At 35.9% G+C, this 17,236-nt stretch overlaps 1 protein-coding gene across 5 annotated transcripts in view; it reads left to right on the forward strand.

The window, feature by feature from the left end:
* Positions 1-5,223: 5,223 nt before the first annotated feature.
* Positions 5,224-17,236, forward strand: part of LOC138695751 (allatostatin-A receptor-like) — an 865,724-nt gene continuing 853,711 nt past the window's right edge. For 2 of the 5 annotated variants that reach the window (XR_011331188.1, XM_069819915.1), the window contains exon 1: positions 5,234-5,357. The gene's annotated coding sequence lies outside the window, so the exon portion shown is untranslated. Of the gene's footprint in view, positions 5,358-17,236 lie in introns of all 5 variants that reach the window. The other 3 variants (XM_069819916.1, XM_069819919.1, XM_069819918.1) reach the window with 3 other exon arrangements.

Raw genomic sequence — 17,236 nt, forward strand, 5'->3', positions numbered from 1 at the left:
TCCTTATTCCCCATTTATATCCATTCATGCATCTAAAGCATTTAATAATTTCAGCAACAACGGCATAAATAACCGCGGGCTAGAAGAATTCCTTTGTCTTACAAACAGAAACATTTCTTATTTTCAGGAAAAGGAGTTCCGGTTTCTGTAGAATTAACATCTCTAGCGATTCGGAACCAGTTGCAAATCTCGTCGTACTCTCTTGAGTCTGTCATGCCTGGCTATTCCAGTTCATTCAAGGGGAGAGGATGGTATTTTTGATGAAAAATGACTAGATTTAAAATATATATATATATATATATATATAAATTCTTTAAAATACCCTGTGATATGTGTGGATCGCCATTTTTAAACTTCCTGCGTTATGGATTTTTAAATCACTCGCCCACTTTTATTGTTGTTTCCGGTAAATTAAATTTTCAAAAAAAATTTTTCTTTAAAATACCCTTTGATATGTGTGGAATGCATTGCATAAAATTTTGAGGGTATTTGTGCCCTTATCGGATGTTGAGACGTCATTTTTAAACTTCCTGCGCTATGGATTTTTAAATCACTCGCCCACTTTTATTGTTGTTTCCGGTAAATTAAATTTTCAATTTTATTTTCTTTAAAATAAATTACCCTTTGATATGTGTGGAATGCATTGCATAACACTTTGTGGGTATTTGTGCCCTTATCGGATGTTGAGACGTCATTTTTAAACTTCCTGCGCTATGGATTTTTAAATCACTCGCCCACTTTTACCGGTTTCCAGTAACTTCATTTTTTTTCTACATTGCCAGACAAAAATGGATATAATTTCTGAACTATTAAAGATACATGCATGAAATTTAGAACACACATTCTTTAGACTATTAGGAAACTTTTCTCTGTAACAGAATTTTGTTAACTGATTTCATTTTAAAAATACGTCCGTTTGTTTGCAAGAAAGGAAATCAGAAAATTGTTACTAAATTTTAATTGTTTATTTTACAAGCGTAGGGACTAATATCAAAATTCTGTTACAGACAGTTTGTAGAACATGCTTTTGCAAATACATTGCAAAAAACTGTTTGAATATATCTTTAAAAACGGTTTAGATATATCGGTTTTAGTACATTCCTGCATTGGGTATATTTTTTTCAAATTTGGGCCCCCAAATAATTTTTTTTCCAAAACATTTTTATTTGGTTGAGTTGCCACAGCTATGAGCTCTCTACATACAAAAAAATTAATAATTTACACCAAATAGGAAAAAAAGTTTTAAAAAATACCATCCTCTCCCCTTAACTGTGCTTTTATTCACTGTTTGGGACGATTAGACCGTCAGCCCATGGCCCTGTGGCGGCACAAGCTGTCACCAATATTTTTACATTGTGCATTTCTTGAACAATTTAAGTAACACTTTTACGACAACAGAAATTACAATTTTTCGACACATGAATTCATCTCTAATATAAGAAGTGACTTGAAAATCCTAGTCTGAAGATAAATGCCAGCGATGTCATGTTGTCAACTTAACGCTAGTAAAAATCTTTTGTTAACCCACTACGCGACGCTACTACATACTCTTGGTGGTCCTTTTTATAATTTGTTTATTTTACGACGCTTTATCAACCTCTATGATTATCTAACGTCTGAGTGATAATGCTAGCAAAATGAGTTTAGGGTCCAGCGAGAAAGTTACCAGTATTTGCTCTTACGTTGAGAGAAAACTTCGGAATAAACTCAACCAGGATCTGAACCCCGGCCCGTTCAGACATGCAAACCGTTACTCCTCAGCGGTGGAATTCTTAGCGATCTTCATTGCACTTGTATTCATTATTGCGAGTGTATCCCAATCATTTATTCTCAATCTATTCATTTTATTGGATTTCTATATCTCTGATATAATTTCTTACATGAGCTTTTCCTAATTGCACCCGACAATGAGATTTAAACTAATTTGTGGAGTTCATTAAAATTTAACACAGGAAAGTCTCACCATACATATTCCGAAGTATATTACAAATTTGTTTCACACCTCTTGTTAGTATTTGTACTATACTGAGTTAGCTACTTTGTCCCTACTGTTTACAGTTCGTGAGTCTTCCACTACCCCTCCCATACTAGTTACGTCGCACACATTACAAGCAGCGGGCTCTGATCACAATGCACTGCTCTCTTAATTGGCCAAGCGTATTGAAAATTAACACGCTATGAAGTGTTTCATATAAAACAATTTTTATCTCTAAAAGAAAGCAAAAACGAGCAAAATTGTATTAAATTTTTTGTTTGAAATATCTGAAAGAATAACTTCCTGAAATTGGTGACGTTACTTATGGTTCATCCACCCTATATAACGTGTGTGTGTGTGTGTGTGTGTGTGTTTTTTTTTTTTTTGTAGTTTATGATGCTCGCACAGTAAACTGTAATGTGTGTTCTGTGAAAATGTGGCTAATTATATCCAATTTTATTCAAAAAATGGACTAGCTGCATTATTTGTTTATGTTTTACCCCCCTAAATTACTGATCTAGCGGAGTGGTAGAGGGCTGGCCTTGCATTCGGGACGTCCGGGGTTCGATCCCAGTGGCCGGCAATCCTAACTGAGGTTTTTCATGGTTTCCTCAGTTATTTCCAGGCGAATACCGGGATTGTACCTCTTGAAAGTCCGGCCATGGACGGCGATCCTTCCCTTAATCCTTTCATATGTGTGAGTGAATGCTGTGTAATGTCTTAAATGTTTGTGTTGTATCGGAGGTGGCCCTGGCATAGAGCTGATCCCTCGTCCGGGGAGGCCCTCCATGTCCTTGTGTGGTCAAAAAAGTATGTATGTGATCCATAGAGTAATTCCTCTCCCGACAGGTCGCGGCCCTGTAAGGCCCGGGTGGCGTGGGTCGTGTAAATGAACCTACAAGGGAGAGGTTAAACTGAGGGAAAGAAAGAAAGAAATTACTGATTGTAATAAATGAGTGGGTGACAAATTGACAAATAGGACATACTCTGAAAAAGAAAAGAAGCTCAGTTAACATTCACATTTTTATAATGTTTATTGTTGTTTTCTACAACTCTGTAAAAGTGCAGCTACTGTTCTCCAACCAGGAGATCAACCGTGAAAGGAATATGCTTACTATTGCGTCATCTATTGGAACGAAGTAGATAGATAATATTATCGTTATAACGTCAGTTTAAAAAACATGCGCTCTCCTGCATATGTTATTTCCTGTATGGAGGGATTAAAAGACCAGGAGATTAACAGTGATATAATTTTGTAACTAGGGTAGTATAAACATGTGTGCGTCAATGTTATTGTTTGTGCTGTGAGGGCGAGCCAATACAGATACGAGTACCCACGTGTGTGACCTTATGACACCTTATGACATCAACATTCATTCACAGCATTACCCCGCTTCGTCTCATTCCGCAAAGACTTTCTCGTGGTTGGAGTACAGTACCTCGTTTCTGCAGGGAGCCCTTCTATAATATTATTCTCTATGAAATTCCAGGAAAAGGATTAGTGAATACAATGATTGTGTTATTTGTGGAGAATAAAACAGGGGACAACAATTTTATGCGCTGTTCTCAACATTCAAAAACTGTTCCTAGTTGCAGCCGTGAGAATGAGGTTCACTCCCAGTATTCGTAAGACCCAACTTTGCAGTTGTGTGGAAATTGATGCTGATAAAGTTAATAATAATAATAATAATAATAATAATAATAATAATAATAATAATAATTTGGGAAAAGGAAATTATACCAGAACAATGGAATGAGTCCATAATCGTACCTATTTTTAAGAAGGGGGACAACACTAACTGTACTTTTGTTCACGTCGTACAAAATTTGTCGAATATCCTTTTGAGAAGATTAACTCCATATGTAGATGAAATTACTGGGGATCATCAGTGTGGTTTTAAGCGTAATAGATCGACTATTGATCAGATTTTTTGCATTCGACAGATATTGGAGAAAAAATGGGAGTATAAGGGTACAGTACATCAGTTATTCATAGATTTCGAAAAGGCATATGACTCGGTTAAGAGAGAAGTTTTATATAATATTCTTATTGAATTTCGTATTCCCAAGAAACTAGTTCGATTAATTAAAATGTGTCTTAGTGAAACTTACAGCAGAGTCCGTATAGGTCAGTTTCTATCTGATGCTTTTCCAATTCACTGCGGGCTAAAGCAGGGAGATGCACTATCGCCTTTACTTTTTAACTTTGCTCTAGAATATGCCATTAGGAAAGTCCAGAGGGTTTGGAATTGAACGGGTTACATCAGCTGCTTGTCTATGCGGATGACGTGAATATGTTAGGAGAAAATCCACAAACGATTAGGGAAAACGCGGAAATTCTACTTGAAGCAAGTAAAACAATAGGGTTGGAAGTAAAAGACAAAGTATATGATTGTCTCGTGACCAGAATATTGTACGAAATGGAACTATAAAAGTTGGAGATTTATCCTTCGAAGGGGCGGAAAAATTCAGATATCTTGGAGCAACAGTAACAAATATAAATTACACTCGGGAGGAAATTAAACGCAGAATAAATATGGGAAATGCCTGTTATTATTCGGTTGAGAAGCTTTTGTCATCTAGTCTGCTGTCAAAAAATCTGAAAGTTAGAATTTATAAAACAGTTATATTACCGGTTGTTCTGTATGGCTGTGAAACTTGGACTCTCACTTTGGGAGAGGAACATAGGTGAAGGGTGTTTGAGAATAAGGTGCTTAGGAAAATATTTGGGGCTAAGAGGGATGAAGTTACAGGAGAATGGAGAAAGTTACACAACACAGAACTGCACGCATTGTATCCTTCACCTGACATAATTAGGAACATTAAATCCAGACGTTTGAGATGGGCAGGGCATGTAGCACGTATGGGCGAATCCAGAAATGCATATAGAGTGTTAGTTGGGAGGCCGGAGGGAAAAAGACCTTTAGGGAGGCCGAGACGTAGATGGGAAGATAATATTAAAATGGATTTGAGGGAGGTGGGATATGATGATAGAGACTGGATTAATCTTGCTCAGGATAGGGACCAATGGCGGGCTTATGTGATGGCGGCAATGAACCTCCGGGTTCCTTAAAAGCCAATAAGTAGTAATAATAATAATAATAATAATAATAATACAATGGCCTGATCATCTCAGTGGGCGCTGATGTATCGAGGTGCGAAGTGCAGGCCCCGCCCACAGAAGACAGCTGCGTCGCGTCGCGCCGGTCCTCGTCGAGGGCAAGTGGCCGTTCCCGCACTCAGTTTCCCGCTGTCGGAGCTCCCGTCCGGTCGCGTTGTCTCTCGTGCGAGCGAGTACAGTGAGCCGCGAAGTCAGTGAGTTGTCAGCGCTGCGTCTCGTGTTAGTGACGAAAAGGTTCACCAGGCTCATTTCCAACTTACAGTTAGTTCACATCACAAACTGTGTTTTTTTTTTTTTGGGAGACAATTTGTTCTATTTCACACAATATTATATTATGTGCTTTCGAAGAGAAGGCTTATTCGTATCCCCACGTGATGACATGCACGAAACAGTAAAATAACGTGTTCTTATATGCGAGTAGGCCTAGATAGGAGATCTTGATTACAGTAGGAGTTCTGATTTCTCGCCATGTGCTTTCCAAACATTACCAACTAAAATTCAGACAAATTACATTAACAATATTATAAGCTGATGTATGTTACAGTCTTTGTGAAATTAATTGTAATCCAGTAACATTAGCGGTTAAAACCACCATCAATTTCAACTTGAGTCAATATTTAGCTGGATACAAACACTAATTTTCCTACTTTGAAATTCAACTTTGATTGACAATAATAATCCTTTATGACAAATATTTATAATACATCAGAATTAGTCACACTTACGACATTTAAATAATATTTATGTTAATAGCATTCCCTAAATAAATTATTAAATGAATTTAGTTCTATACTAAATTTCTGACAATATAAATTCGAATTCGTCCGCCATTTTATACAGCTAATACAAACGCTAAAGTAAATGAAATAAACACATTATATTTGAAGCAGTTAATACAGCTATGAACGTGGTTTGTTAATGCCACTTAGATCTACGTCGGCATTGCTATCCTCGCTGTAGGCGACAGCCATGTTATGGGATGGTATACAAGCACAATGACTAGCATACTTCATCTTTTATTTTAGTTTCAAACGGCAGCTAAAAACTCTTACTTTGTATACCTTATTTAACGATGTTTTATCGACTGTGACGTTATTTAGCGTCGGTGAACGTGACGACATAGTATGGCAATATGAGACAGGATTCGGTATTGATTACCTGACATTTGCCTTACAGTTGGGAAGAACTCAACCCGGTTATCAGTCCGAGTGGAATTAGAACCCGCACAAGGGCACCTTCGGATCCCCACTCTTATATTTTTACAAATAGAGTCATTTCACTTGCTGCAAGTCCATGACTCCCAGTTTCATTTGTCTCATGAAGGTCACGTCAACAAGTTTTACCGTCCGTCAAAAGTCGTCACCCTCGCTCAGGTTTGAAGGCGCGAACCTCGGTCCTAATTTCAAGCACGGCAAGATCCATCGAAGGTGACGCGTATGTTCTCGAAATTGTTTACGAAAACGAGTTTAATTTCTAACGCGTGTGTTCTTATCAGCTTATATTGCCTTCTTATTCCGACTTTCTAAATGTTTTTGATCAGATGCAATTAAAGTCGTGGAATAAAAGGCAATTTGTAGCAGATAGCATGAAATGTTACATACAGTGTAACAAAATGCGCAAAAGTTACAGTTATTACTTTCAGGTATTTAAAATCCATAATATTTATAAAATCCTAATAAAACGGTAAATATTTCATTTATCTCTGTTCCACAAAATATTTCTTTACTAATTCAAATAATATCAGCTATGAAGAAATAAAAGTAAAGAATATTAATATTATAAATAGTAATTTTAATTACTGTCCAACAGAAATAATTTGATAATTTGTAACTTCATTTAAATTGAACAATAGTTTTCGTCTTCAGTCTCCTTTCAGGTCCTGAAAGCATTCAAGTCTAATTCTTTTCTATTTGAAGTTAATTTTCGAGAAACATCTAATTAAGAGGCCTATAATAATAATAATAATAATAATAATAATAATAATAATAATAATAATAATAATAATAATAATAAAATTATAACCAATGCTTTACGTTAGATTTGACTGAAAATTAATATATTACCGTACTCGAAAATTATAGTGTCTCAGACATTATTTTCGAATTTAAATTCCAATCCATTTTTCTTCTATTATACTGCTTTCTAAATAATTTACCCGACTGTATAGACGGTCCTGCTAGTTCCATATGTCTGCGATTCAATCGATTTTAATTTGTTAAAATATAAAGATGAATTTTAGATGAAGTCATTATTTGCCATGAATTTCAAGTTCATAAATTGACATTCATTATCTTAATTATGGATTACAATAAACGTTAACTCGACCAAAATACTATCATTAAACTCAAAGAAACTAAACAATGGCTTCAGAATTCAATCATCGTAATAAAAATTAAAAAATACTGCGAAGTTTTTAATGTGAAACTAAGAAATGTACGATGCGTGACGAAATAATTTCAAATTCAAAATAGAACATTGATACACTAAAATACTTTATTATGCGTTTAAGATAGCTTACTGCATACTTCAAAACGATATGTGTGCTAAAATTTGTATAAATTGTCATATATTCTGTACGTAATATAATGAATTTGTGTACTATTTTGTTAAACAGTTACCTTCAGTGACTTCCTGTCCCGCACAGAATTTAACATAGCATGGTTTGTGTAAACTGGGATTTGGAATATCTCAGAAGAACAAAAATGCACAGCTTTAAATTTAAGTCGAAAAATATGTTGGTAAACAAACAAAAATATATTTCAGGATGGCAAATTAACAAAAAAGAAACATTACTCTACGATGTCACATTGTAACTTTGAAAAAGTTTAAATTCACTTTCGAAATTGAAGTACTGTTTCAAATGACGAAATTATTGTAAGAATATGCATTATAAAACACCTGAAACAGTCCAAAACATTCTATACGATGCTGCTGCAGACATAAACTACAGACAAATCAAAGCAAAACATAGGTCGACGCTATTGTAGTTCCTCTGCCCAAATAGACCAAACTGACCCCTAGGTGTAAGAGTGAACTTTCTGAAGACGGAAATAAGAAACACAAGGTAGATGGAATTTAAGGTGAAATTTGAGTCTTCTAACCGAACGGAAACTATCTATATTAGTTACTGAACTGAAATGTAATGATTCCTAATCATTATTTATATTCTTCTGGACTTAAAAGCACCGCCACTATCAAGCTATATAAATGTATAAACTTAACTGATTTGTAAATAATCATAGATTGCTTATTTTACAAATGTTAATATAATTTCATATCATCATAATTATCCTTATCAACAACAGCAACAACAAACGACCTCCTACAGTCTCTAGTCATCTTGTTTTGTACCTACCAGTGCTTTAACGGCCATTAGGGTTATATGATGGAATAGCTTTTGAAATGTTATTCGGGTTTATGTAATTCTGGCTGTAGGCTACTTCAATACAAGTTTAAGTTTTAGTGCCTCCATTATAAGGCTTCATTTCTGCCGTTGTCCAGTAGTAACGCACGTATCATCCTTACAAACCTCATTTCGGATGCTGTTAATCGTCTTTAATCTGTTTTTCTAGAGTCCATGCTTTATTCTTACAGCGAAGTCAAGTTGAAGTTGTCGGAACTGTCAACCTCGTGTGTTTCTGACGTCACACTCGTCTTGTCGAGGTTAACTTCGTTTTCACAAACGAGGAAATGACGACCGATTAACTGTCACATCAAGTCGAAGAAAATTCTTGCAGAAAAGTCTGTCTTAGGAACATTAATGTAGCAACTCTACCAACACATTTTCAGCGAAGATCTCTTAAGCCTTTGTGAGAAAATTTTTCAAGTGTTATTTAAGGTACACCCCAACTGTGATTCATACTAACCGTGCGAAATAGAGTTTCATGTACAATCCTAATAACTGATTATTGTAAGGAATGATTCAGCTGAGGCCAAGCAGCAAGGACCTGCCTCTAAGGAGATTGTGAGGACATGTATTAAAAGTGTCGCCATGAAATATGACCGGTAGGCCCCTACATTTATAATAAAGAAAACTCTTACAAAACAGCTTTCATGCGATTAAAAACTATTTTTGAATTCATAAAAGAATGACAGCTTACAGTAGTGTGTGCCAAGGCAATAAATTCCGTTTGCTTTGCCCCTGGTATGGAGCGATACGCATGTGGCCTAGTTCAATGATGATAAATATCGTAATATTTGCAAGGTTTTTCAGTTTCCATGGAATACACAGAAGTACTGTGACGTTATTACTGGCCTATGGTTCAAGTGCTAGCATAAGGGACTATAAACGTAATGGAGTAAATTTCGAATCCCGGCAAGGAAGTAGAGAAATTTCTCTCTATAATATAAACTGGGCGACTGTTCATTGCCTGACATAGTTAAATAGAAAGGCAGAGATAGATAGATAGATAGATAGATAGATAGATAGATAGATAGATAGATAGATAGATAGATAGATAGATAGATAGATAGATAGATAGATAGATAGATAGATAGATAGATAGATAGATAGATAGATAGATAGATAGATAGATAGATAGATAGGCAGGCAGGCAGGCAGGCAGGCAGGCAGGCAGGTAGGTAGATAGGCAGGCAGGCAGACAGACAGATAGATTTGTTACTAGCGATTGAAAATAATTACACAAGGTTATTCTAAATTAAGTTCCAAGTTTGAAATGGCTGTATCTTCTGTACATATTAGGTTTGCTCCAGCAAGCAACTCAGAACATCTTTCGACATATGCTCTAGTTGAGTACGCTATCAGAACTATACTTCAACTCATAATGTCTGACAGAAGAAGTAAATATTGCCGACAACGGAGAAGAGAAGTATGATTGCTATTCAACCAAGGGAAAAGATCTCACTGCATGATTATCTGGAAGTCAGGCGGGGTAGACCGCTCCACTTCAAAACAAGCGTGGAAAGAGATCTCTGCCTTTTGTTGAATAGCAATCATACTTCTCTCCTCATCTGCCGGCAATATTTATATCTCCTGTCAGAGATTATGGAACGAAGTATAGTTCGGTATTTTACGTTGCTGAAACGTTTCAAACTGTTCTTTCGGAGCTTCTTCTCATATTATATTCATCTTCCGCATTTAATTCGTCATAAAATATATCACTATCACCTTTCAAATCACTCATGACCGACTATATTTTTATTTTAACCTGGCCAGTCTCGAAGCATTTTAATCCAAACCTCAGATTTAGCCATTTGCGCATGCGTCAGAAGTTGAGAATTCCCAGTTGCTGATCTTAATCGACAACCAATTTCACTCCTTCCGGTATAATAGTAGCTATACAACATATTACTGGCCGCTGGCTGCTCGGCGGCTGGGCATCCCGCTACTTAAAACGCGTATAAAACCGTAGCTCAGCGGGATGAAGTTACAGGAGAATGGAGAAAGTTACACAACACAGAACTGCACGCATTGTATTCTTCACCTGACATAATTAGGAACATTAAATCCAGACGTTTGAGATGGGCAGGGCATGTAGCACGTATGGGCGAATCCAGAAATGCATATAGAATGTTAGTTGGGCGGCCGGAGGGAAAAAGACCTTTGGGGAGGCCGAGACGTAGATGGGAGAATATTAAAATGGATTTGAGGGAGGTGGGGTATGATGATAGAGACTGGATTAATCTTGCACAGGATAGGGACCGATGGCGGGCTTATGTGAGGGCGGCAATGAACCTTCGGGTTCCTTAGAAGCCATTCGTAAGTAACAAAACAGTAGCTTATAGAAGATGCTGGAAATGTCGTCCTTCCTCGCTAAACAGGCGTTGTATCGGGAAAACACATTCTGATTGAGATGATTAAGTTCCGCCATTGCAATGTTTCTGGTTTCGTTTGTTCTACCGATATATATACGATATTTAATCTCCCAACAATTAAAATGCTGAATTTAAGAACAATGAAGAGTAGAGTAAGTGTGTTTTACTCGTAAAAATTCGGACCGATTATTCGTCTTGAGCTAACAGCACACCAAACTCCAACTTTCCTATCAGGAAGAGGAATTTCTCGTACACGATGTGGATTTGCAGAACACCAATAGCGAGTGTTTTGATTGTTTACACCACCAGTCAGTGGAACCACACCTCCTCTAAAAAGAACACGAGCTTTGGGTCGATTAAACTTTAAACTTTCAGTCACTGATGAATATTCCACTCACAATATCGCACTCGTGCTACTGGATCGTCTTGCTGTAAATAGTGGACACGTGTACACTTGTAAGATTTCAGTTTCAACAATTTTGTTGCTTTATTTGCGGAAGACACTGAAACCCCCACTTGTTGTGCTAATTTTGGGAGTGATTTTGTTGGCGGCCGTTCAAGATGTGAGCCAATATGGTCTAATTTGTTCTCTGCTAGAACTTTACGTTATCGTGTGTGTTTTTTGTTTTACACTGAACCTGTCGATTTAAATCTGTTCACAATATCATGAATAGTTCTGGAAGAAGATAATTGACGAGGGAACGTCTGAATAAATTGTGCAAGAAGAAGAAAAGAGCTGATTCGTATTTATATTAAACTTTACACCAAAAGTGCGCTGCTTTAGAGTCATCTGTTCGCGAACGAACGTACATACACAGTCCCGAGACAACGGCATGTTTATACTGGGGGAGTGCCGCTTGCAGCGACCGAGAAGCTGCGCACCGCGTCAGCGGTCAGTGCATATAATACAAGTTCTGTATTTGAAGCAAAACTGTTGACATGTACTGAAGATACAGCCATTTCAAACTGGGATCGTATTTCAGAATAACCTTATATTATTAAAAATTATTAAAAGTAGGTCTTGAAACATCTGCTGTTGCTTGTGCGAGGAGTTGTAAAGCACTATGAGCAAGGCTGGTGAAGTTGATAAAAACAGGAGGGAGGGAAAATGACAGTACAGTTGACCATATCATGGTGCACCAATTGAAGAATTAAATTATTCTTCTAATCCAGAACACAGATCTCTATTGCTACATTAACGAATCTTACAATATAGCCTCTCTATAACAAAGGAGATATTAAAAAATTACGACTGTAGAGTTAAATGAAGTATTTCACATATTTTCCTTCAAGCATCGGATACACTACAGGCCTGCTTGCTGGTTCAACCTCTTCTTCCGTAATGACCTGCAGTACTTTACAATTAAATTCAATATTTGCAAGTCGAATATAATTTCATTTATTAACCATGTCACCTCTCGTAACGCCCTCTATAGATCAGTTTCCACTACCTGTAATGCATTTTCTGTTTCTTTCTATCACCGTTGAAATTTCATTTCCATTTGCTCCACAAGGTACTTCAATCATTTCATGAGACTTATATGTGCTCTCTGGTCTTGTATGTATAGTAACATGTTATATAAAGCAATTTTTATTACATGTATAGCCGAGTTATCTCGTGAATAGATAAAGTTTACGACAAATAGTTGCGTTATATTTACATTAAACAACTATTATGATAAATGGATATTAATATGGAAATCCGGGTATCATTAAGTGGAATCGCGTTCTGTTATTAATACCGACGTTGCTAGGTAACAGCTTATTGTTCCCGAACGCTAATAAAGCGGATATCGCTGACAGTGTAAGGAAATATGTTTTGTATAGGGCTGGCTTCAGTCTGTTCCTTTGTGGAATCGTGTATTAGGATTCCCTGTTCGTATTCAGGACTTTATTAAAATACTTCTGCGAGTTTAATCATTTGAGTCAAACTACAGATTACATGAAGGGTATGTAAAATAAAATGCTACAATTTTTCTTTCTCAAGAGAAAGTACAATACACACATCTTTTCATATATTTTAGCGCAAATACATACTTTCAGCACCCCTTGACCCCACAATTTGGTTATAGACGTAGGTAGCGTCCGGTTTGTTGTGCACAACAAATTTTAAATTTTTACACAAAAATACTATTTTCGGATTCAATGTACTACTGTATAGAGTACACAGAGTCAACAATAAGTATGGAATATTACTAATAACTTCTAAATTATAACTTTACAAAAAATGTTTTATACAAAAGCTATTAGAGATGAACCATACAATAACGTCCCTGTGTTCCAAAAAATTAGTTATTCAAGCATATAGAGTGTGACAATAAACTTCATTTTTCCAATGGCACCCTATATTATAATTTACATATTCCGAATCTCCATTAAATTTTAAATATGAATGTGTAGAAATATTACCCATTCATCAGTTTCACGTCTTTTAATTACTTATTAAATTTTGTTTTGTGGATTTCTAACATGAGACAAAATAAGTATGTAAAGTCATGTTGAGCAGGCCTCAAAAGTAAACAAAGTACTATGATTAGTCAAACGTGACAACAGATCCTCATTCACAGCCAATGTCTATCACGGAAACAGTCCATTGTCTTCCTCACAGTTACAAGACTGATCTATTCCATCTCATATCTACAATTATTTTACGGAAGTATAAATATCTAGAAAGTTGTTATTTTCATTATTATTAAAATACAGAAATTTAAAAAACAAAAAATTTCATAAGCAAGAAAATAACTTTAGGTATGATTTGGAGTGATGGACGTGGTGCGAGGTTTTTGGGTATACGAACCGTGTCCTAAATATGAAGACATTTTGACGATGTCCTCACATACAGTCCATGCCGCAAGTACCAAAAGCTTCGCACCTAAATTTATGGTATTTATTACTAATCAGGATATGATAATTACCAGAAAGTAAATAAATTAACTTAAAATAAATGACATTACTGTATCAATAGAAATTCTTATTGACTCTAAGCACTTGCATTTTTAAACTTAAGGTAATTTCGAAATGTAACTTGCTTTTGGGTAATTTAGCCTACGCAGTCTGGTTCTAGAAATGTCTGTCTGTCTGTCTGTCTGTCTGTCTGTCTGTCTCTTGACGTCCTTAAACTGTTCAGTCGTTTAAAAATTAAGCACAGCAATCTAAATTTAACGTAATAACGAATGCTTAACATTACGTTGATTAAAAATATACGAAAATCGATATTATGCTCATTTGCAGACCTCTTATAATTCGCAGCAAGTACTATAACTTTATATGGCATATTGCATAACAATGCTGGAATTTAATTTTCGTAAGGGTTTTCAGAATAAAGATATTAGCTGTCTCAGGGAAGAAGTCACTTTCGTCTCAGTCTGAAGCTGCAATATGTTAACAGGGGAGGCTACCATGTCACATAACACCACTTCACATTCTTACTATAAACTGGATATGAACCTACGGTGCCTTGGTTGGCATCTTGAACTTCCTAATATTCAGATAAGATGGAATATAACAGAATGTTTCTTTTTCTTCTCCACGCCGTCTTTTATATGGAAGTCCCACATTTCTACGCTAAGCAAAATTGATCTTTAGTAGTCTGTCACCTTCCATATGTATACTCCTCTACTCTTTTCATTGTTTCATTCCTTATTCTACAAGTTTTTATGTGGCATCCTTCAGAGGCTGCACGACCACTGAAATAGTCTGCCGAGTTATCAAATAAGTGGCGAGGACCAGGTTCCATTGTCGATGAAAAGAAATGGCATTTCAAACGTACACGCAACTCGTATTTCTTCAGGCGAGACATGCCAACGAGGAAAATGCCTGGTATCTAATTGTAGTTGAAAATAAGTTTTTTTTCAATACAGTCTGGAGAAATAACTGAAATTGGCAAGGATGAGTGTCAGCTGGCTTAGTGCGAATAATTATAAAGGAAAACATGGACCTGGAGGCAACACTAACCGGCAAACCCAACGCGTTTCTCGTGGCTCGGTAAGAAATTAAGTAACTTAGTTTTGTCTCGCTCTGTATATTGTCTCGTAATTCACCTGAATCTCATTCATATGTTTTCCAAGATTATTTTAAATTTCATAAATTGTTACATTTATCTAGTGAACGGTCTATACATTTGTCTCATAAACAAGACATTTTCCAAGCTAGACAACGAAATATAGGCCTATTTAGTGTTTTCATGTTCCTTGTGCTATGTGAAGTTTCGTTTAAAATCTATAGTTTTGGTTTCTCACAATATGTCTAGGTTATATAAAAAGTTCATATAACTTATTGTAAATATTATATTTTTATATATACGATGTTTAAGAATTATTCCTAATTTTCAGATGTGCTAAAAGGTACGTATTAAAATAATTTTCGTAATCAAATAATGGCCGTATCAAAATATATCGATATGAATGTAATGAAGATTTAAAAAAATCTCAACGGAGGAAATAAATTGGTATTTAATTTTGGTAGATATACAGAAAATTATTCAAACATATTATTAATACCGCATTGATAAAATTAAAAAAGAAAACTACTAAAAATTACGACTGCCATTAGCTCCGATGTAAGCAGCTCCATATAAAGAAATGTACTGCATTACGAATAGGCGAATACCCGGCGGTGATGTGCCAAACACGAAAGAGAACAAGCACAATTCACACAAAACGCAACACAAGAGAGACAGTACAATTCGAATACAAAGAAAACACAAAATAAGGCAACAATACAAAACACATAAAACAACACTGTTAGGCCTACAGAACAATTATACAAGTACAAAATTACAACATGAACAATACTAACAACACTACAAAAACACAACATAAATCGCCTTTAACACTAAACTTAAAATGTACTGAATGCTTACCTACAACGATTGTATATTTCTTGTAACAAATTCTAACACTTACGAAACACATGAACACTTGGAACAATTACGCTGTGTTCATTTATTTCCAAAACATTTCACAACACAACACTTCCAATAAACAAACGAATCGGCAATACAGAAAACACAAACAGAACACGGCAAAAATGCAACATAGCAAATGATAATCTAACGCAGTAATTAATAATAATAATAATAATAATGTTTATAATTACTAATATTCTCATTATAACATATTTTTAATCTGTTGTTGGAGGAAAGCCCCAAAAGTCACTGAAGGCAGCTGGTTCCAGTCTATTATGGCCCTATTAAAATTTTCCTACACCAGTCCTCTGTCTCCAAGTTTTAATTTTGTGATTATGACCTGTAGGCTGCTCAATTCGACCCCTCTGTGCCCTGCATACACCTCGAATAGTGCACAGTGCTCGATTTCTTGCACCCAGTGTCTGGAGTGCCCAACCCACACCCTTGACCTTTGCCACCTTTTATGTACTTTTTTTGTGCCTACGCCATGTGCTTGTCTATTGATTCAACACTTTTGCAGACCGACGCATTTTTAATATATTATTGGAAATTTACAAACAGATCTGACAGAAGAGCTTTTGTAACGTAGGTGCAACGTTGTTTCCATGGTGACAGGAATAGCTGAAGCAGAATTAAAGACAGTCATGGACGATAATGAGGTCAATGAAGACTTTTTGACTTCTACCCTACCATCTCGATGGGGAAGCATTTTCGGACCCACTTTATCAACAGTAATTTCACTGATTTATCTAGAGAAAATCAAAATGGGATTTAAGTGACTATTACACAATTAGAAGGAAGTATATAAAGATTAGAAGAAACAAAGTACTCTAATACAATAAAATATTGACTTACTAAAATTCTTTTTCACTGTTGTTAACTTCACCATTGCGTTCGAACGGAGCCGCCATCTTCAGTTGACTATCTATGCAGTAAACAAATGACGATCGCAAAGGATGTTTTATAGTAGGTATCGTAAAGAATTTGCAGTTTGAAATGTTGACAAAGAAAGAAACAAATGCTAGGGAAGCAATAAAAACTAACAAATGCTAGGGAAGTGATGAAAATAAACGAATGCTAAGAAAGTGATAAAAAATAAACGAATGCTAGGGAAGTGATAGCGATAAACAGCCATGATTGATTGAAACACATTCTTTCGTACCGTTTTATTGGTCAAAAGTGGTATGACGACGTAAAAGTGTAATAGCCAAGAAAAAAGTTCAATTACTGCCCTTCATCGCATCAGAAAATTACCAACATTTATTCTAAACACTTTGTCTACTGCCGTCATCCGTTATCTGGCAGTATTTCGTTTAAACTCCCTATGTATTTACCTTAGAGTTCTTTCACACAGGCTACTATAAATCCAACACACGAGACTACAGCCTTATTTCCATCCAGGAGGAAACCATGCTAAACTTTTATCAACCTTTAAAGTTCATCGCCCTCAGAAGGATTT

Source organism: Periplaneta americana, chromosome 3 (assembly GCF_040183065.1).
Source record: "Periplaneta americana isolate PAMFEO1 chromosome 3, P.americana_PAMFEO1_priV1, whole genome shotgun sequence".
In the NCBI taxonomy this organism is placed as follows: domain Eukaryota; kingdom Metazoa; phylum Arthropoda; class Insecta; order Blattodea; family Blattidae; genus Periplaneta; species Periplaneta americana.